We start from the raw sequence: 21,856 nt of genomic DNA on the forward strand, positions 1-21,856 counted from the left end.
CAATGTGCATATAGCCTTTCTTCTCTTGAGAGCCAGGTCAGCCCTCTGCTGCCTTTCTCAATAGCAAGGCTATGCTCCCTGAGTCTGTACATAGTCAAAGATTTCCTTAATTTAATATATACACTACCGTTCAAAAGTTTGTGGTCATTTAGAAATGTCCTTATTTTTTAAAGAAAAGCACATTTTTTGTCCATTAAAATAACATAAAATCTATCAGAAATACAGTGTGGACATGGTTAATGTTGTAAATGACTATTGTAGCTGGAAACGGCAGATTTTTTCTGGAATATCTACATAGGCATACAGAGGCCTATTATAAGCAACTATCACTCCTGTGTTCCAATGGCACATTGTGTTAGCTCATCCAAGATTCTCATTTTAGAAGGCTAACTGATCATTAGAAAACCCTTTTGCAATTATGTTAGCACAGCTGAAAACTGTTGTCCTGATTAAAGAAGCAATAAAACTGGCCTTCTTTAGACTAGTTGAGTATCTGGAGTATCAGCATTTGTGGGTTCGATTACAGGCCCAAAATGGCCAGAAACAAATAACTTTCTTCAGAAACTCGTCAATCTATTCTTGTTCTGAAAAATGAAGGAATTGCCAACACACTGAAGATCTGGTACAACGCTGTGTACTACTTACTCTAGAAAGAGGAGTGGGAGGCCCCGGTGCACAACTGAGCAAGAGGACAAGTACATTAGAGTGTCTAGTTTGAGAAACAAACGCCTCACTAGTCCTCAACTGGTAGCTTCATTAAATAGTACCCGCAAAACACCAGTCTCAACGTCAACAGTGAAGAGGCGACTCCGGGATGCTGGCCTTCTAGGCAGAGGTCCTCTGTCCAGTGTCTGTTCTTTTGCCCATCTTAATCGTTTCTTTTTATTGGCCAGTCTGAGATATGGCCTTTTCTTTGCAACTCTGCCTAGAAGGCCAGCATTCCTTAGTCGCCTCTTCTACACTGTTTTTCTGATCAATTTTAAGTTATTTTAATGGACAAAAAAATGGCTATTCTTTCAAAAACAAGGACATTTCTAAGTGACCCCAAACTTTTGAACGGTAGTGTTTATATATCAGACACCCACAGCTTACAGCCGGAGGGCTGGTGTCCAACTATATATCAGACACCCACAGCTTATGGACGGAGGGCTGGTGTCCAACTATATATCAGACACCCACAGCTTATGGACGGAGGGCCAGTGTCCAACTATATATCAGACACCCACAGCTTATGGACGGAGGGCTGGTGTTCAACTATATATCAGACACCCACAGCTTATGGACGGAGGGCCAGTGTCCAACTATATATCAGACACCCACAGCTTACGGACGGAGGGCTGGTGTCCAACTATATATCAGACACCCACAGCTTATGGAAGGAGGGCCAGTGTCCAACTATATATCAGACACCCACAGCTTACGGACGGAGGGCTGGTGTCCAACTATATATCAGACACCCACAGCTTATGGACAGAGGGCTGGTGTCCAACTATATATCAGACACCCACAGCTTACGGACGGAGGGCCAGTGTCCAACTATATATCAGACACCCACAGCTTACGGCCGGAGGGCCAGTGTCCAACTATATATCAGACACCCACAGCTTATGGACAGAGGGCTGGTGTCCAACTATATATCAGACACCCACAGCTTATGGCTGGAAGGCCAGTGTCCAACTATATATCAGACACCCACAGCTTACGGACGGAGGGCTGGTGTCCAACTATATATCAGACACCCACAGCTTACGGCCGGAGGGCTGGTGTCCAACTATATATCAGACACCCACAGCTTATGGCTGGAAGGCCAGTGTCCAACTATATATCAGACACCCACAGCTTACGGCCGGAGGGCCAGTGTCCAACTATATATCAGACACCCACAGCTTATGGACGGAGGGCTGTTGTCCAACTATATATCAGACACCCACAGCTTATGGACAGAGGGCTGGTGTTCAACTATATATCAGACACCCACAGCATATGGACGGAGGGCTGGTGTCCAACTATATATCAGACACCCACAGCTTATGGATGGAGGGCTGGTGTCCAACTATATATCAGACACCCACAGCTTATGGACGGAGGGCTGGTGTCCAACTATACATCAGACACCCACAGCTTATGGACGGAGGGCTGGTGTCCAACTATATATCAGACACCCACAGCTTATGGACGGAGGGCTGGTGTCCAACTATATATCAGACACCCACAGCTTATGGCTGGAGGGCCAGTGTCCAACTATATATCAGACACCCACAGCGTACGGCCGGAGGGCCAGTGTCCAACTATATATCAGACACCCACAGCTTATGGACGGAGGGCTGGTGTCCAACTATATATCAGACACCCACAGCTTACGGCCGGAGGGCCAGTGTCCAACTATATACCAGACACCCACAGCTTATGGACGGAGGGCCAGTGTCCAATTATATATCAGACACCCACAGCTTATGGCTGGAGGGTTAGTGTCCAACTATATATCAGACACCCTCAGCTTATTGCCGGAGGGTTAGTGTTCAACTATATATCAGACACCCACAGCTTATGGACGGAGGGCTGGTGTCCAACTATATATCAGACACCCACAGCTTACGGACGGAGGGCTGGTGTCCAACTATATATCAGACACCCACAGCTTATGGACGGAGGGCCAGTGTCCAACTATATATCAGACACCCACAGCTTATGGACGGAGGGCCAGTGTCCAACTATATATCAGACACCCACAGCTTACGGACGGAGGGCTGGTGTCCAACTATATATCAGACACCCACAGCTTATGGACGGAGGGCCAGTGTCCAACTATATATCAGACACCCACAGCTTACGGACGGAGGGCTGGTGTCCAACTATATATCAGACACCCACAGCTTATGGACAGAGGGCTGGTGTCCAACTATATATCAGACACCCACAGCTTATGGCTGGAAGGCCAGTGTCCAACTATATATCAGACACCCACAGCTTATGGACAGAGGGCTGGTGTCCAACTATATATCAGACACCCACAGCTTATGGCTGGAGGGTTAGTGTCCAACTATATATCAGACACCCTCAGCTTATTGCCGGAGGGTTAGTGTTCAACTATATATCAGACACCCACAGCTTATGGACGGAGGGCTGGTGTCCAACTATATATCAGACACCCACAGCTTACGGACGGAGGGCTGGTGTCCAACTATATATCAGACACCCACAGCTTATGGACGGAGGGCCAGTGTCCAACTATATATCAGACACCCACAGCTTATGGACGGAGGGCCAGTGTCCAACTATATATCAGACACCCACAGCTTACGGACGGAGGGCTGGTGTCCAACTATATATCAGACACCCACAGCTTATGGACGGAGGGCCAGTGTCCAACTATATATCAGACACCCACAGCTTACGGACGGAGGGCTGGTGTCCAACTATATATCAGACACCCACAGCTTATGGACAGAGGGCTGGTGTCCAACTATATATCAGACACCCACAGCTTACGGACGGAGGGCCAGTGTCCAACTATATATCAGACACCCACAGCTTACGGCCGGAGGGCCAGTGTCCAACTATATATCAGACACCCACAGCTTATGGACAGAGGGCTGGTGTCCAACTATATATCAGACACCCACAGCTTATGGCTGGAAGGCCAGTGTCCAACTATATATCAGACACCCATAGCTTACGGACGGAGGGCTGGTGTCCAACTATATATCAGACACCCACAGCTTATGGCTGGAAGGCCAGTGTCCAACTATATATCAGACACCCACAGCTTATGGACAGAGGGCTGGTGTCCAACTATATATCAGACACCCACAGCTTATGGACGGAGGGCTGGTGTCCAACTATATATCAGACACCCACAGCTTACGGCCGGAGGGCTGGTGTCCAACTATATATCAGACACCCACAGCTTATGGCTGGAAGGCCAGTGTCCAACTATATATCAGACACCCACAGCTTACGGCCGGAGGGCCAGTGTCCAACTATATATCAGACACCCACAGCTTATGGACGGAGGGCTGGTGTCCAACTATATATCAGACACCCACAGCTTATGGACAGAGGGCTGGTGTTCAACTATATATCAGACACCCACAGCTTATGGACGGAGGGCTGGTGTCCAACTATATATCAGACACCCACAGCTTATGGACGGAGGGCTGGTGTCCAACTATATATCAGACACCCACAGCTTATGGACGGAGGGCTGGTGTCCAACTATATATCAGACACCCACAGCTTATGGACAGAGGGCTGGTGTCCAACTATATATCAGACACCCACAGCTTATGGACGGAGGGCTGGTGTCCAACTATACATCAGACACCCACAGCTTATGGACGGAGGGCTGGTGTCCAACTATATATCAGACACCCACAGCTTATGGACGGAGGGCTGGTGTCCAACTATACATCAGACACCCACAGCTTATGGACGGAGGGCTGGTGTCCAACTATATATCAGACACCCACAGCTTATGGACGGAGGGCCAGTGTCCAACTATATATCAGACACCCACAGCTTACGGACGGAGGGCCAGTGTCCAACTATATATCAGACACCCACAGCTTACGGCCGGAGGGCCAGTGTCCAACTATATATCAGACACCCACAGCTTATGGACAGAGGGCTGGTGTCCAACTATATATCAGACACCCACAGCTTATGGCTGGAAGGCCAGTGTCCAACTATATATCAGACACCCACAGCTTACGGACGGAGGGCTGGTGTCCAACTATATATCAGACACCCACAGCTTATGGCTGGAAGGCCAGTGTCCAACTATATATCAGACACCCACAGCTTATGGACAGAGGGCTGGTGTCCAACTATATATCAGACACCCACAGCTTATGGACGGAGGGCTGGTGTCCAACTATATATCAGACACCCACAGCTTATGGACGGAGGGCCAGTGTCCAACTATATATCAGACACCCACAGCTTATGGACGGAGGGCCAGTGTCCAATTATATATCAGACACCCACAGCTTATGGCTGGAGGGTTAGTGTCCAACTATATATCAGACACCCTCAGCTTATTGCCGGAGGGTTAGTGTTCAACTATATATCAGACACCCACAGCTTATGGACGGAGGGCTGGTGTCCAACTATATATCAGACACCCACAGCTTACGGACGGAGGGCTGGTGTCCAACTATATATCAGACACCCACAGCTTATGGACGGAGGGCCAGTGTCCAACTATATATCAGACACCCACAGCTTAGCTTGGACGGAGGGCCAGTGTCCAACTATATATCAGACACCCACAGCTTACGGACGGAGGGCTGGTGTCCAACTATATATCAGACACCCACAGCTTATGGACGGAGGGCCAGTGTCCAACTATATATCAGACACCCACAGCTTACGGACGGAGGGCTGGTGTCCAACTATATATCAGACACCCACAGCTTATGGACAGAGGGCTGGTGTCCAACTATATATCAGACACCCACAGCTTACGGACGGAGGGCCAGTGTCCAACTATATATCAGACACCCACAGCTTACGGCCGGAGGGCCAGTGTCCAACTATATATCAGACACCCACAGCTTATGGACAGAGGGCTGGTGTCCAACTATATATCAGACACCCACAGCTTATGGCTGGAAGGCCAGTGTCCAACTATATATCAGACACCCATAGCTTACGGACGGAGGGCTGGTGTCCAACTATATATCAGACACCCACAGCTTATGGCTGGAAGGCCAGTGTCCAACTATATATCAGACACCCACAGCTTATGGACAGAGGGCTGGTGTCCAACTATATATCAGACACCCACAGCTTATGGACGGAGGGCTGGTGTCCAACTATATATCAGACACCCACAGCTTACGGCCGGAGGGCTGGTGTCCAACTATATATCAGACACCCACAGCTTATGGCTGGAAGGCCAGTGTCCAACTATATATCAGACACCCACAGCTTACGGCCGGAGGGCCAGTGTCCAACTATATATCAGACACCCACAGCTTATGGACGGAGGGCTGGTGTCCAACTATATATCAGACACCCACAGCTTATGGACAGAGGGCTGGTGTTCAACTATATATCAGACACCCACAGCTTATGGACGGAGGGCTGGTGTCCAACTATATATCAGACACCCACAGCTTATGGACGGAGGGCTGGTGTCCAACTATATATCAGACACCCACAGCTTATGGACGGAGGGCTGGTGTCCAACTATACATCAGACACCCACAGCTTATGGACGGAGGGCTGGTGTCCAACTATATATCAGACACCCACAGCTTATGGACGGAGGGCTGGTGTCCAACTATACATCAGACACCCACAGCTTATGGACGGAGGGCTGGTGTCCAACTATATATCAGACACCCACAGCTTATGGACGGAGGGCCAGTGTCCAACTATATATCAGACACCCACAGCTTACGGACGGAGGGCCAGTGTCCAACTATATATCAGACACCCACAGCTTACGGCCGGAGGGCCAGTGTCCAACTATATATCAGACACCCACAGCTTATGGACAGAGGGCTGGTGTCCAACTATATATCAGACACCCACAGCTTATGGCTGGAAGGCCAGTGTCCAACTATATATCAGACACCCACAGCTTACGGACGGAGGGCTGGTGTCCAACTATATATCAGACACCCACAGCTTATGGCTGGAAGGCCAGTGTCCAACTATATATCAGACACCCACAGCTTATGGACAGAGGGCTGGTGTCCAACTATATATCAGACACCCACAGCTTATGGACGGAGGGCTGGTGTCCAACTATATATCAGACACCCACAGCTTATGGACGGAGGGCCAGTGTCCAACTATATATCAGACACCCACAGCTTATGGACGGAGGGCTGGTGTCCAACTATATATCAGACACCCACAGCTTATGGACAGAGGGCTGGTGTTCAACTATATATCAGACACCCACAGCTTATGGACGGAGGGCTGGTGTCCAACTATATATCAGACACCCACAGCTTATGGACGGAGGGCTGGTGTCCAACTATATATCAGACACCCACAGCTTATGGACGGAGGGCTGGTGTCCAACTATATATCAGACACCCACAGCTTATGGACGGAGGGCTGGTGTCCAACTATATATCAGACACCCACAGCTTATGGCTGGAGGGCCAGTGTCCAACTATATATCAGACACCCACAGCTTATGGACGGAGGGCCGGTGTCCAACTATATATCAGACACCCACAGCTTACGGCCGGAGGGCTGGTGTCCAACTATATATCAGACACCCACAGCTTATGGACGGAGGGCCAGTGTCCAACTATATATCAGACACCCACAGCTTACGGCCGGAGGTCTGGTGTCCAACTATATATCAGACACCCTCAGCTTATTGCCGGAGGGTTCGTGTTCAACTATATATCAGACACCCACAGCTTATGGCTGGAAGGCCAGTGTCCAACTATATATCAGACACCCACAGCTTATGGCCGGAGGGCTGGTGTCCAACTATATATCAGACACCCACAGCTTATGGACGGAGGGCTGGTGTCCAACTATATATCAGACACCCACAGCTTATGGACGGAGGGCTGGTGTCCAACTATATATCAGACACCCACAGCTTATGGACGGAGGGCTGGTGTCCAACTATATATCAGACACCCACAGCTTATGGACGGAGGGCTGGTGTCCAACTATATATCAGACACCCACAGCTTATGGACGGAGGGCTGGTGTCCAACTATATATCAGACACCCACAGTTTATGGACGGAGGGCTGGTGTCCAACTATATATCAGACACCCACAGCTTATGGCTGGAGGGTTAGTGTCCAACTATATATCAGACACCCACAGCTTATGGACAGAGGGCTGGTGTCCAACTATATATCAGACACTCACAGCTTATGGCTGGAAGGCCAGTGTCCAACTATATATCAGACACCCACAGCTTATGGCTGGAAGGCCAGTGTCCAACTATATATCAGACACCCACAGCTTATGGCTGGAGGGCCAGTGTCCAACTATATATCAGACACCCACAGCTTATGGCTGGAGGGTTAGTGTCCGACTCAGTCTCCCTCCTTCTATCCCTCCATACCTCACACCTGCTGAGGCCCACAGCAAGGTCATACACCTCAATTACCCTCTACAGAGAGAGGGGGAGAAGGGGGAGAGAGAGAGAACATGGGGATAGAGCAAGAGAGAGAGAGAGAGAGAGAAGGCGGTGAAGTCAGATTTCACGCTATCTTGAGCACTGGCTCGCACGCCCCAATGATTCCTGTCCTTTTATTTATGACGCCAAATGTTTAGTACCCGCTCTCCTCTCACGTTCCTTCCCTCTTTCTCTCCCCGGTCCTTTCCTTCTCTTCCTCGCTGACTGTATAGTCAGCCATGATCGTTTATGCCTTCCATCTATTCAATTACCTTTCCCCCGTGATCCACAACTCATCAATATAAAACAGCAGCTGTATATTAAACCTCTTCTAACAAAGAACTGCAGTCTTCAAGTGAACAGTAGAGCTCGTAAATGGGAGATTACAGAAATGGCTCTTACCTCATCTAGAAATGATGAGCGATTCATTTCTCAGTGGTAAGATAACGAAGGCCTGGCTTTACAGCTATTGATCCTAATAGAGATGATGAACCCTTTGCCCTCGTGGGAATTGGCCAATGTGGATGGGGCTAAATTGCAATGTTTCTTACAGAAGAAAGCATATGCATAACCTGGCAGCAGTTTGGAGATAATGGGGAAATGCTTCGACTCAAGGTTCACCCGACACGAGACGGAATCCAAACACCACACTGTTGATTTTATGTGCATTTGACATGTACTGTACTTTTCTCCGCATTTGCTGATCACGAAATCCGAAAATACTCTGGGTACATTCAGTGACATCAAGGAATATCCTTGGAAAATGTTGTGTAGGTGCAACATGAGAGAAAACAACCAAGGGTTGAGTGAGAGGTCTAACTGGTCTAACTGGTCTCCAAGCTGGGCACAGTCCCCTAAATCATTCCAATGCACTTTCATGACTCAAAGAAGTCTTCAACTATAAGGTGCGTTTTGAGCTCTCCTAGCTGTGCCCGTTGAGGAACTAGAGGAAGCACACTTGCAGTTGTTTTGTTTGGAACACAGCCCTGCATCCCTGCCAACACAGAATTGACACAATCCAAAAACGGTCCATTATAAACCGCAATCTGGGTCAGGCGGGCATCATTTGAAAGCGCGTTCTATTGCCAACCTGACTGCTAAATGATCAAATACGATCTCACAGTGTTAGGTTTTCACAAGGCAAGTCGGAGAAGCAGAACATCATTTTGGTGCGCAGAGAACAGAGTCAGGAGTGCGTTCATACGCGACAAACACGGGCTCATCCTGTTCAGAACAAGCCAGGGTAGAACGCCATGCCCTCTTGTGACTGGGGATCAAACAGTGTGATCGTAAACGTTGACACTGTATATGACATGAGTTTTGGGATATGGAAATGTGATGTCCACATTTGGACTCACAGGTGTTTGGCTTGTATGGCAGTTATTATTATTATAACACAGAGTCGACTCTTCTTTTTCAGCATGTCCCTCACTCAGACAACAAAACCCCTGCAACAGTTGCTCAATTAGCGGGAGGGATGGGGGGGGACTTCTCATCTCGCGCAGGGTTTATAACGGCTGTCAGTCAAAACTCATACGGAGCTGTGAAGCGGAGACCCTGAGCTCTGACGTGGAGTATAGTGTGTTACTGCACAACCACTGCCTTCCAATTTAGAGAGAAGGAGAGAAAGGGGAGGGAAGATAAGGGTGAGGGTCAAGGGGAGTAGAGTGAGAGGGGAGGGAGTAGGGGATGAAAGAAGAGATGCAGACAGTCAGAGAGGGGGAGAAAGGGAGAGAGAGGGTCTTGAGGCCTGCTCCTTGATCCAAAGGAGTGGGATCAGGTTACGTTGTCTGAGAGGAGACAGACAAGCCTGAAGACACACACACACACACACACACACACTGAGAGCGAGAGAGGTCACAGTGCACCCGTTGCCCTCCACACACACATGCTTGTGAAAACAAACACACACACACACACACACACACACACACACACACACACTCAGACAGAGTTTCTCTCGTAAACACTCACCAGAGCTAAGCGCGCACACAAAATGCAGTGGTTATGCTGCAAGTAACACATCTCTCACTGACACACATACTTCTTCATTGTCAAAAACACACGACATTCCCTCCTACCTCCACACAACCACACCGTCACACACACACGCCTCAGTAACGACCTACGAGTCAAAATGCCTAATACTCCAACAAAAAACAAAGACTTCACAGACCATTCTAACCGAATAACAGAATATAATAGAATACATATATGATAGAAAACGATATCACTAATATTCAGAGAACAAGTTCTACCTGACAGCTCAGCGTTGCCTGTCGTCTAGCAGCGTGTGTTCTCTCCGGCTACGGTAACCAGGCCGTTGTGTGTGTGGCAGTTATTTACAGTCAAGAGTCGTGTTATCTCAGCCGTTACACAACACAACCTAACTGGGGGTCAGAGTGCACTGGAGAACTGGGATAGACTGGCACACTAACACAGAGAGACAAAGTCTGCATCCCAAAGGGCACTCTATTCCCTACTTCATGCACTACTTTTGACCAGGGCCCAAAGTGTACCATATAAGGAATAGGTTACCATTTGGGATGCGGTCAATGTTCTACTATACAGTCACGTGAGGGATAGGGAGGACAGAGGGAGAGGGAGGGGGAGGGGGAAGAAAAAGAGCACAAGTGTCCTTGTTGTACAATGTCCTTGTTGTACAATGTCCTTGTTGTACAATGTCCTTGTTGTACAATGTCCTTGTTGTACAAGTGTCCTTGTTGTACAATGTCCTTGTTGTACAATGTCCTTGTTGTACAATGTCCTTGTTCTATGTTGAAAGTCTCTTGAAATCCAATGTATCATTATCATCATTCTTCTTCTTCTTCTCATTATTATTATTATCATTATTATTATTATAATTATAATCATTATCATTATTATTATACTCATTATTATTATTAGGTGGCTAGAAAATGGAGGAGTAGATAGGAGAGTGTAAAGACAAGGAGAAGAGGAAAGAACAGAAACACAAAGAACAGCAAAGCCTGACCATCAACCTGCAACATGACATGCCACATGCATGTTACACATCACAATAGGAACTATAATGCCCCTCCCCCTTGACCCCAATCTGACCCCTCTCTCCTCTCCGATCACGGTAATCACAAGCATCAATCCTCCCCTCCCCTCGCTGCCCCCTTCTCCTCCTCTCCTCCCTCTATCTCTGGTAACGTAGTCAGGTTAATCCATTACTGTAAACAAATGGGCTGATCGATGAGAGCATCTCAGGGGTCACAGGAGTGACATGGAGGTCATGGGCAGAGGGGACAGACCATCTGCGGCGCACGCACATTCTGTTCTCCACAACCATGACCTGATCTACACCTATGATGAAGAACCCTGCACACACACACAAACAACGGGGAGGTCAAAGGTCGATGAGGCAATGCGTCATCTGGTGTGCGTGTGTGTATGTACAGTATGTATGTATGTATGTATGTGTGTAGGGTGCTTCATCATAGGTATAGAGTAGGTAATGGTTGTAGAGAGCAGGGTGGGTGAGTTACACTGGTCTAGGATGAGGGAGTCACTAGAGCAGTGTGATGATGCAACACAAGATCGCTCTGGTGAGGCACAAACTGTGTGCAAAGTACAGGAGACATACAGTACCAGTCAAACGTTTGGACACCTACTCATTCAAGGGGTTTTCTTAATTTGTACTATTTTCTACATTGTGGAATAACAGCGAGGACATCAAAACTGCGAAATAACACATATGGAATCATGTAGTAACCAAAAAAGTGTTAAACAAATCAAAATCTATTTCTCAAAGTAGCCACCCTTTGCCTTGATGACAGCTTTGCACAGTCTTGGCATTCTCTCAACCAGCTTCACCTGGTATGCTTTTCCAACAGTGTTGAAGGCCAACTCATCCCAAACCTTCTCAATTGGATTGAGGTCGGGTGATTGATAAATCACGACAGTGTCACCAGCAAAGCACCACCACACTACCAAACCTCCTCCTCCATGCTTCACGGTGGGAACCACACATGCCAGAGATAATCCGTTCACCTACTCTGCATCTCACAAAGACACAGTGGTTGGAATCAAAAATCAAAAATGTTGGACTCATCAGACCAAAGGACAGATTTCCACTATTATAATGTCCATTGCTTGTGTCTCTTGGGCCAAGCAAGTACAGTGCCTTGCAAAAGTGTTCACCCCCCGTGGCGTTTTTCCTATTGTGTTGCATTACAATCTGTAATTTAAATATATTTTTATTTGAATTTCATGTGATGGACATACACAAAACAGTCCAAATTGGTAAAGTGTCATTTTTAAGGCTGGTAACTCTAATGAACTTATCCTCTGCAGCAGAGGTAAACTCTGGGTCTTCCTTTCCTGTGGAGGTCCTCATGAGAGCCAGTTTCATCATAGCGCTTGATGGTTTTCTCGACTGCACTTGAAGAAACTTTCAAAGTTATTGAAATGTTCCAGATTGACTGACCTTCATGTCGTAAAGTAATGATGGACTGTCGTTTCTCTTTGATTATTTGAGCTGTTCTTGCCCTAATATGAAATTGGTCTTTTACCATATAGGGCTATCTTCTGTACACCACCCCTACCTTGTCACAACACAACCGATTGGCTGAAACGCATTAAGAAGGAAAGAAATTCCACAAATTAACTTTTAACAAGGCACACATGTTAATTGAAATGCATTCCAGGTGATTACCTCATGAAGCTGGTTGAGAGAATGCCATGTGTGTGCAAAGGGTGGCAACTTTGAAGAATCTAACATCTAAAATAGATTTGGATTTGTTGAACACTTTTTTTGGTTACTCCATGATTCCATTTGTGTTATTTCATAGTTTTGATGTCTTCACTATTATTCTACAATGTAGAAAATAGTAAAAATAAAGAGAAACCCTTGAATGAGTAGGTGTGTCCAAACTTTTTACTGGTACCGTACCTATCATTGCACTCACACACACTGACAAGAATGCCTGCACGGCACGCGCACCCACACACACACACGTAAACAAAATAACTTTAACTGAAAAATGCTGGTTTGGGCTGGTCCAACCTGATGAGAAACAACAGTCATAAACAAAGGAAGGAGAAAAAAGAGAATTACAGAGAAGAGTAAAAACACAGAGCATGGACTACAGACGGAGCAGTCAAGTGTGTGTGTGTGTGTGTGTGTGTGTGTGTGTGTGTTGTATAATGCTTGTAGATTTTGTGAAGGGCAATCCCACTCAATTACGCTGAGACTCTAACGTTCCACTTCAAAAATGTTACCAAACAAAAAAAAACATTGATTTCTAAGTTGAACAAACCATCCACATCCATGCACAAGGATTATTTGTAAAAATGTCCACAGAAAATTGGACAAAAACACCTTTTAGTGGAAGAACTGTGCAGATGCTGTTTCTTAACAGAATTACGGTAAAATCTTCCATGTGACCATGTTTTAAAAAAAAAACTCTTAAATATATACTTTGAATTAAGGTTCATATGTCAGCTATGACATGACAGCTTGAGTTAGAAACAATATATTTTAGTTATTTAACAACATCTGCTACTGGAATTACATCCTGATCTGTACTATACAGAAATGCATAATTATGAATCACAAAAAGTAGATATGTTCAGTACAGTACAACAGTACATTACAATGTACTCTACTCTGTGTTCTTTTGTACAGTACTGAACTCCATTCTACTGTACAGTACTCTAGAGTTGTACTCTAGAATGCTCTAGTTGTCTTTACCTTACAGTTCTGTACTCCACTGTACTATAGTGTTCTCTACTCCACTGTACTATACTGTTCTCAACTGTACTGTACTATACTGCTCTCTACTCCACTGAACTATACTGTTCTCTACTGTACTATACTGTTCTCAACTGTACTGTACTATACTGCTCTCTACTCCACTGTACAATACTGTTCTCAACTGTACTGTACTATACTGCTCTCTACTCCACTGTACTATACTGTTCTCAACTGTACTGTACTATACTGTTCTCAACTGTACTGTACTATACTGTTCTCTACTTCACTGTACTATACTTTTCTCTACTCCACTGTACTATACTGTTCTCTACTGTACTATACTGTTCTCTACTGTACTATACTGTACTATACTGTACTCTACTGGTCCCTACTGTACTATACTGTTCTCTACTGTACTATACTGTTCTCTACTGTACTGTTCTCTACTGTTCCCTACTGTACTATACTGTTCTCTACTGTTCCCTACTGTACTATACTGTTCTCTACTGTACTATACTGTTCTCTACTGTACTGTACTGTTCTATGCTGTTCTCTACTGTACTATACTGTTCTCTACTGTACTGTATACTGTTCTATACTGTTCTCTACTGTTCCCTACTGTACTATACTGTTCTCTACTGTTCCCTACTGTACTATACTGTTCTCTACTGTTCCCTACTGTACTATACTGTTCTCTACTGTACTATACTGTTCTCTACTGTACTGTACTGTTCTATGCTGTTCTCTACTGTTCTATACTGTTCTCTACTGTATTATGCTGTGCTCTACTATACTATACTGTTCTCTACTGTACTATACTGTTCTCTATTGTACTATATTGTTTTGTTCTCTATTGTACTATACTGTTCCCTACTGTACTATATTGCACTACAATCTTCTCTACTCTACTATACTGTTCTCTACTGCACTATACTGTTCTCTACTGTACTATACTGTTCTCTACTGTACTGTACTCTACTGTACTATACTGTCCCCCACTGTACTATACTGTTCTCTACTGTACTATACTGTACTATACTGTTCTCTACTGTGCTATACTGTTCCCTACTGCATTATACTGTTCTCTACTGTACTATACTGTTCTCTACTCCACAGTACTATACTGTTCTCTGCTGTACTGTACTAAACTGTTCTCTACTGTACTATACTGTTCTCTACTGTACTGTACTATACTGTTCTCTACTGTACTATGCTGTTCTCTACTATACTATACTGTTCTCTACTGTACTATACTGTTCTCTACTGCATTATTCTGTTCTCTACTGTACTATACTGTTCTCTACTGTACTACACTGTTCTCTACTCCACTGCAGTATACTGTCTTCTACTGTACTGTACTATACTGTTCTCTACTGTACTATACTGTTCTCTATTGTACTATACTGTTTTGTTCTCTACTGTACTACACTGTTCTCTATTGTACTATATTGTTTTGTTCTCTACTGTACTATACTGTTCTCTACTGTACTATACTTCTCTATACTGTACTATATTGTTCTCTACTCTACTATACTGTTCTCTACTCTACTATACTGTTCTCTACTATACTATACTGTTCTCTACTATACTATACTGTCCTCTACTGTACTATACTGTTCTCTATTGTACAATACTGTTCTGTTCTGTTCTCTACTCCACTATACTATACTGTTTTCTACTGTACTGCACTGTTCTCTACTGTACTATACTGTTCTATACTGTACTATATTGTTCTCTACTGTACTATACTGTTCTCTATTGTACTATATTGTTTTGTTCTTTACTGTACTATACTGTTCTCTACTGTACTATATTGTACTATACTGTTCTCTACTGTACTATACTTCTCTATACTGTACTATATTGTTCTCTACTCTACTATACTGTTCTCTACTCTACTATACTGTTCTCTACTATACTATACTGTTCTCTACTATACTATACTGTTATCTACTGTACTATACTGTTCTCTATTGTACTATACTGTTCTCTTCTGTTCTCTACTCCACTATATTATACTGTTTTCTACTGTACTGCACAGTTCTCTGCTGTACTATACTGTTCTATACTGTACTATATTGTTCTCTACTGTACTATACTGTTCTCTATTGTACTATATTGTTTTGTTCTTTACTGTACTATACTGTTCTCTACTGTACTATATTGTACTACACTGTTCTCTACTGTACTATACTGCTCACTACTGTACCATATTGTTCTCTACTGTACTATACTGTTCTCTACTGTACTATACTGTTATCTACTGCACTGTACTGTTCTCTACTGTACTATACTGTTCTCTACTGTCCCCCACTGTACTATACTGTTTTCTACTGTGCTATACTGTTCCCTACTGCATTATACTGTTCTTTACTGTACTATACTGTTCTCTACTGTACTATACTGTTCTCTGCTGTACTGTACTAAACGGTTCTCTACTGTTCTCTACTCCACTGTACTATACTGTTCTCTACTGTACTATACTGTTCTCTACTGTACTATACTGTTCTCTACTGTACTATACTGTTCTCTGCTGTACTGTACTAAACGGTTCTCTACTGTACTATACTGTTCTCTACTCCACTGTACTATACTGCTCTCTACTGTACCATATTGTTCTCTACTCTACTATACTGTTCTCTATTGCACTATACTGTTCTCTACTGTACTATACTGTTCACTACTGTACTGTACTGTTCTCTACTGTACTATACTGTCCCCCACTGTACTATACTGTTCTCTACTGTACTATACTGTACTATACTGTTCTCTACTGTGCTATACTGTTCCCTACTGCATTATACTGTTCTCTACTGTACTATACTGTTCTCTACTCCACTGTACTATACTGTTCTGTGTTGTACTGTACTAAACTGTTTTCTACTGTACTATACCGTTCTCTACTCCACTGTACTATACTGTCTTCTACTGTACTGTACTATACTGTTCTCTACTGTACTATACTGTTCTCTAGTGTACTATACTGTTTTGTTCTCTACTGTTCTCTATTGTACTATACTGTTTTGTTCTCTACTGTTCTCTACTGTACTACACTGTTCTCTATTGTACTATACTGTTTTGTTCTCTACTGTACTATACTGTTCTCTACTGTACTATACTTCTCTATACTGTACTATATTGTTCTCTACTCTACTATACTGTTCTCTACTATACTATACTGTTCTCTACTATACTATACTGTTCTCTACTGTACTATACTGTTCTCTACTGTACTATACTGTTCTCTATTGTACTATACTGTTCTGTTCTCTACTCCACTATACTATTTTCTACTGTACTGCACTGTTCTCTACTGTACTATACTGCTCTCTACTCTACTATACTGTTCTCTACTGTACTATACTGTTCTCTACTGTACTATACTGTTCTCTATTGTACTATATTGTTTTGTTCTCTACTGTACTATACTGTTCTCTACTGTACTATATTGTACTACACTGTTCTCTACTGTACTATACTGCTCACTACTGTACCATATTGTTCTCTACTCTACTATACTGTTCTCTACTGTACTATACTGTTCTCTACTGTACTGTTCTCTACTGTACTGTTCTCTACTGTACTATACTGTTCTCTACTGTCCCCCACTGTACTATACTGTTCTCTACTGTGCTATACTGTTCCCTACTGCATTATACGTTCTCTACTTTACTATACTGTTCTCTACTGTACTATACTGTTCTCTGCTGTACTGTACTAACCGGTTCTCTACTGTACTATACTGTTCTCTACTCCACTGTACTATACTGTTCTCTACTGTACTATACTGTTCTCTACTGTACTATACTGTTCTCTATTGTACTATACTGTTTTGTTCTCTACTGTACTACACTGTTCTCTATTGTACTATACTGTTTTGTTCTCTACTGTACTATACTGCTCTCTACTGTACTATATTGTTCTCTACTCTACTATACTGTTCTCTACTGTACTATACTGTTCTCTATTGTACTATACTGTTCTCTATTGTACTCTACTGTTCTGTTCTCTACTCCACTATACTATACTGTTTTATACTGTACTGTACTGTACTGTTCTCTATTGTACTATACTGTTTTGTTCTCTTCTGTTCTCTACTGTACTACACTGTTCTCTACTGTACTATACTGCTCTCTACTGTACTATACTGTTCTCTACTGTACTATACTGTTCTCTACTGTACTATACTGCTCTCTACTGTACTATATTGTTCTCTACTCTACTGTTCTATACTGCACTATACTGTTCTCTATTGTACTATACTGTTTTGTTCTCTTCTGTACTATACTGTTCTCTACTGTACTATACTACACTGTTCTCTACTGTACTATACTGCTCTCTACTCTACTATATTGTTCTCTACTCTACTATACTATACTGCTCTCTACTCTACTATATTGTTCTCTACTATACTGTTCTCTACTGTACTATACGGTTCTCTACTGTACTATACTGTTCTCTATTGTACTATCCTGTTCTGTTCTCTACTCCACTATACTATACTGTTTTCTACTGCACTGTACTATACTGTTCTCTACTGTACTATACTGCTCTCTACTGTTCTACACTGTTCTCTACTGTACTATACTGTTCTCTACTATACTATACTGTACTACACTGTTCTCTACTGTACTATACTGCTCTCTACTGTCCAAACTTGTGAAACATTGACGTCTATGATTGGTTCAGAGTTGGTCCGTCTAGGGCGGACAGACCAAATTTCGACTAATTTTCAATGTCCTCGGACGTCAGGTGTCAGCCGGTGCTCAGCGGGTGAGGATGTTTGTCAGTCGGTGCTCAGCGGGTGAGGATGTTTGTCAGTCGGTGCTCAGCGGGTGAGGATGTTTGTCAGTCGGTGCTCAGCGGGTGAGGATGTTTGTCAGTCGGTGCTCAGCGGGTGAGGATGTTTGTCAGTCGGTGCTCAGAGGGTGAGGGTGTTTGTCAGTCGGTGCTCAGAGGGTGAGGGTGTTTGTCAGCCGGTGCTCAGCGGGTGAGGATGTTTGTCAGCCGGTGAGGATGTTTGTCAGTTGGTGCTCAGAGGGTGAGGATGTTTGTCAGTCGATGCTCAGCGAGTGAGGATGTTTGTCAGTCGGTGCTCAGAGGGTGAGGATGTTTGTCAGTCGGTGCTCAGCGGGTGAGGATGTTTGTCAGTCGGTGCTCAGAGGGTGAGGGTGTTTGTCAGACGGTGCTCAGCGGGTGAGGATGTTTGTCAGTCGGTGCTCAGAGGGTGAGGGTGTTTGTCAGCCGGTGCTCAGAGGGTGAGGATGTTTGTCAGTCGGTGCTCAGAGGGTGAGGATGTTTGTCAGTCGGTGCTCAGAGGGTGAGGATGTTTGTCAGTCGGTGCTCAGAGGGTGAGGGTGTTTGTCAGTCGGTGCTCAGAGGGTGAGGATGTTTGTCAGTCGGTGCTCAGCGGGTGAGGATGTTTGTCAGTCGGTGCTCAGAGGGTGAGGATGTATGTCAGCCGGTGCTCAGCGCGTGAGGATGTTTGTCAGCCGGTGCTCAGCGCGTGAGGATGTTTGTCAGCCGGTGCTCAGCGGGTGAGGATGTATGTCAGCCGGTGCTCAGCGCGTGAGGATGTTTGTCAGCCGGTGCTCAGCAGGTGAGGATGTTTGTCAGTCTGTCCAGACTGTTTTCACAGTCTTGCTTTTACCACCAGACGACAGAAAGAGAAAGAACCAAACACCCACCTATACCAGCAGCTACAAACAGTCTCACTACTAGCCCTGGCGCTCTCGCTCTCTCTCTCTAAAGATACAAACATATATTATATGTTAGCTCTTAATGCCATGAACTCTTTATGAGTTTGCCATGGTTACATTCCTCAGGTTTACCTTGGTTCTATTAGTAGATCATGTGTAATGGTACGTTACTTCCAAATGAATTTAACCAAAAAAGATAGTGTAGGACAGGGGTTGGCAAAGGGCGGCCCACAGATCAGAAACGGTCTGCCAGTGATTTATTTTGGCACTCAAAAAAATAGATATATATTTTGGAGGGGCACCACATTTAACATGCTCCTATGGACTTCACATGTTGGTGTTCATTGGTTATTTTATTTACATGGACATTATTATTCTCCCCCCATCTCTCTCTCTCTCCCCCCATCTCTCTCTCTCTCTGTGTCTCTCTCTCCCCCCATCTCTCTCTCTCTGTGTCTCTCTCTCCCCCCATCTCTCTCTCTCTCCCCCCATCTCTCTCTCTCTGTGTCTCTCTCTCCCCCATCTCTCTCTCTCTCTGTGTCTCTCTCTCCCCCCATCTCTCTCTCTCTGTGTCTCTCTCTCCCCCCATCTCTCTCTCTCTCCCCCCATCTCTCTCTCTCTGTGTCTCTCTCTCCCCCATCTCTCTCTATCTGTGTCTCTCTCTCCCCCCATCTCTCTCTCTCTCCCCCCATCTCTCTCTCTCTGTGTCTCTCTCTCCCCCCATCTCTCTCTCTCTGTGTCTCTCTCTCCCCCCATCTCTCTCTCGCTCTCTGTGTCTCTCTCTCCCCCCATCTCTCTCTCCCCCATCTCTCTCTCTCTGTGTCTCTCTCTCCCCCCATCTCTAACTCTCTCTCTGTGTCTCCCTCTCCCCCATCTCTCTCTCTCTCTGTGTCTCTCTCTCCCCCATCTCTCCTCTCTCCCCCTAACTCTCTCTCTGTGTCTCCCTCTCCCCCATCTCTCTCTCTCTGTGTCTCTCTCTCCCCCCATCTCTCTCTCTCTGTGTCTCTCTCTCCCCCCATCTCTAACTCTCTCTCTGTGTTTCCCTCTCCCCATCTCTCTCTCTGTCTCTGTGTCTCTCTCTCCCCCATCTCTCTCGCTCTCTCCCTGTCTCTCTCTCTCCCCCCCCTCTCTCCATCTCTCTCTGTATCTCTCCCCTCTCTATCCCTGTCTCTCTCTCTCTCTGTATCTCCCCCCCCTCTGTCTCTCTTTCTCTTAGTCTCTTGCTCTCTCTCTCTCCCTCTATCTCTCTCTCTCCCTCAAACACTCCCCATTTCGTTCCATTGACCTCTTTTATCAACTCCCCCCACACACATTATGTAACAGACGCTAAAACTACACTCTGTTGCACAGTTAACCTTTAACAGAGAGACATAAAATCGCTCCCAGGAGCACACCAACACGCATGCTCAACCCGTCACACCCTCGAGGGAACAGATGCCAAGAAAGCTGTACCACACAAACACACATGCACATATACAAATACACACTCACACACACTGTATGTTGTAAGGAGGGAGAGCTCCCATATTAGTTGGAGAGCGAGGGAGTGAGTAAAGGGGTGTAGATAATAAGTGATGTGAGTGTGTGTGTACAGAGATGTCCCTACCGTGACTTGGCGATGTGTAGAGTGTGTGTGTGTGTGTGTACAGAGATGTCCCTACCGTGACTTGGTGATGTGTAGAGTGTGTGTGTGTGTGTACAGAGATGTCCCTACCGTGACTTGGTGATGTGTAGTGTGTGTGTGTGTACAGAGATGTCCCTACCGTGACTTGGTGATGTGTAGAGTGTGTGTGTGTACAGAGATGTCCCTACCGTGACTTGCTGGAGCGACTGGAACCCATTTACTTAACTAAACAAACCGCAGTCTCTCTCTATCTAAGAAATCATGTGTCTTCTTCTTATGTAGGTCTTTGTTTCTATGTCTCTCTTATGTCTCTCTTTGTTTCTCAGTTCTCTCTCTCTCCCTCACACTCGTTCAATCTGGTCTCTTTCTGTCTGTCTGCTTCTCTCGCTCATCTAGACAAACCTGAGCAAACAAGGAAGTCCGTCCCATCATGTGGATTTGGCTTTCCTCCAATCCAGTATCCTTGTCTCCCCTCTCTCAGCCCTAACCCCCCAGTCTATAGCCTTGTCCCTATCCTCAACCTCAGCCCCAGCCTCAACCCCAGCCTCAGCCCCAGCCTCAACCCAGGCGCCAGCCAGTAAGCCAGACACCCCTAACCCACACCCTGCCGTCTCTCTCTGTCTCTCTCTGTCTCTCTCTCTGTGTTTGTCTATTCCTCCTCCTCCTGTTGCTAAAGCACATCGCCAGGCAGCTCACCCCTCC

General features: G+C 45.2%; 1 protein-coding gene across 5 annotated transcripts in view; it reads right to left on the reverse strand.

Annotated features, from left to right (window-relative positions):
- The window catches only part of LOC139378929 (lysine-specific demethylase 6B-like), a 154,745-nt gene that overhangs the window by 46,276 nt on the left and 86,613 nt on the right, over window positions 1-21,856 (reverse strand). The window contains exon 1 of one of the 5 annotated variants that reach the window (XM_071121547.1): window positions 10,368-10,429. The exons of 3 other annotated variants lie outside the window; for them this stretch is intronic. The gene's annotated coding sequence lies outside the window, so the exon portion shown is untranslated. Of the gene's footprint in view, window positions 1-10,367; window positions 10,430-21,856 lie in introns of those variants that run through there. One more of the 5 variants, XM_071121550.1, reaches the window with a different exon arrangement.

The sequence above is a fragment of the Oncorhynchus clarkii genome, chromosome 21, assembly GCF_045791955.1.
Source record: "Oncorhynchus clarkii lewisi isolate Uvic-CL-2024 chromosome 21, UVic_Ocla_1.0, whole genome shotgun sequence".
NCBI classification, from domain to species: Eukaryota; Metazoa; Chordata; class Actinopteri; order Salmoniformes; family Salmonidae; genus Oncorhynchus; species Oncorhynchus clarkii.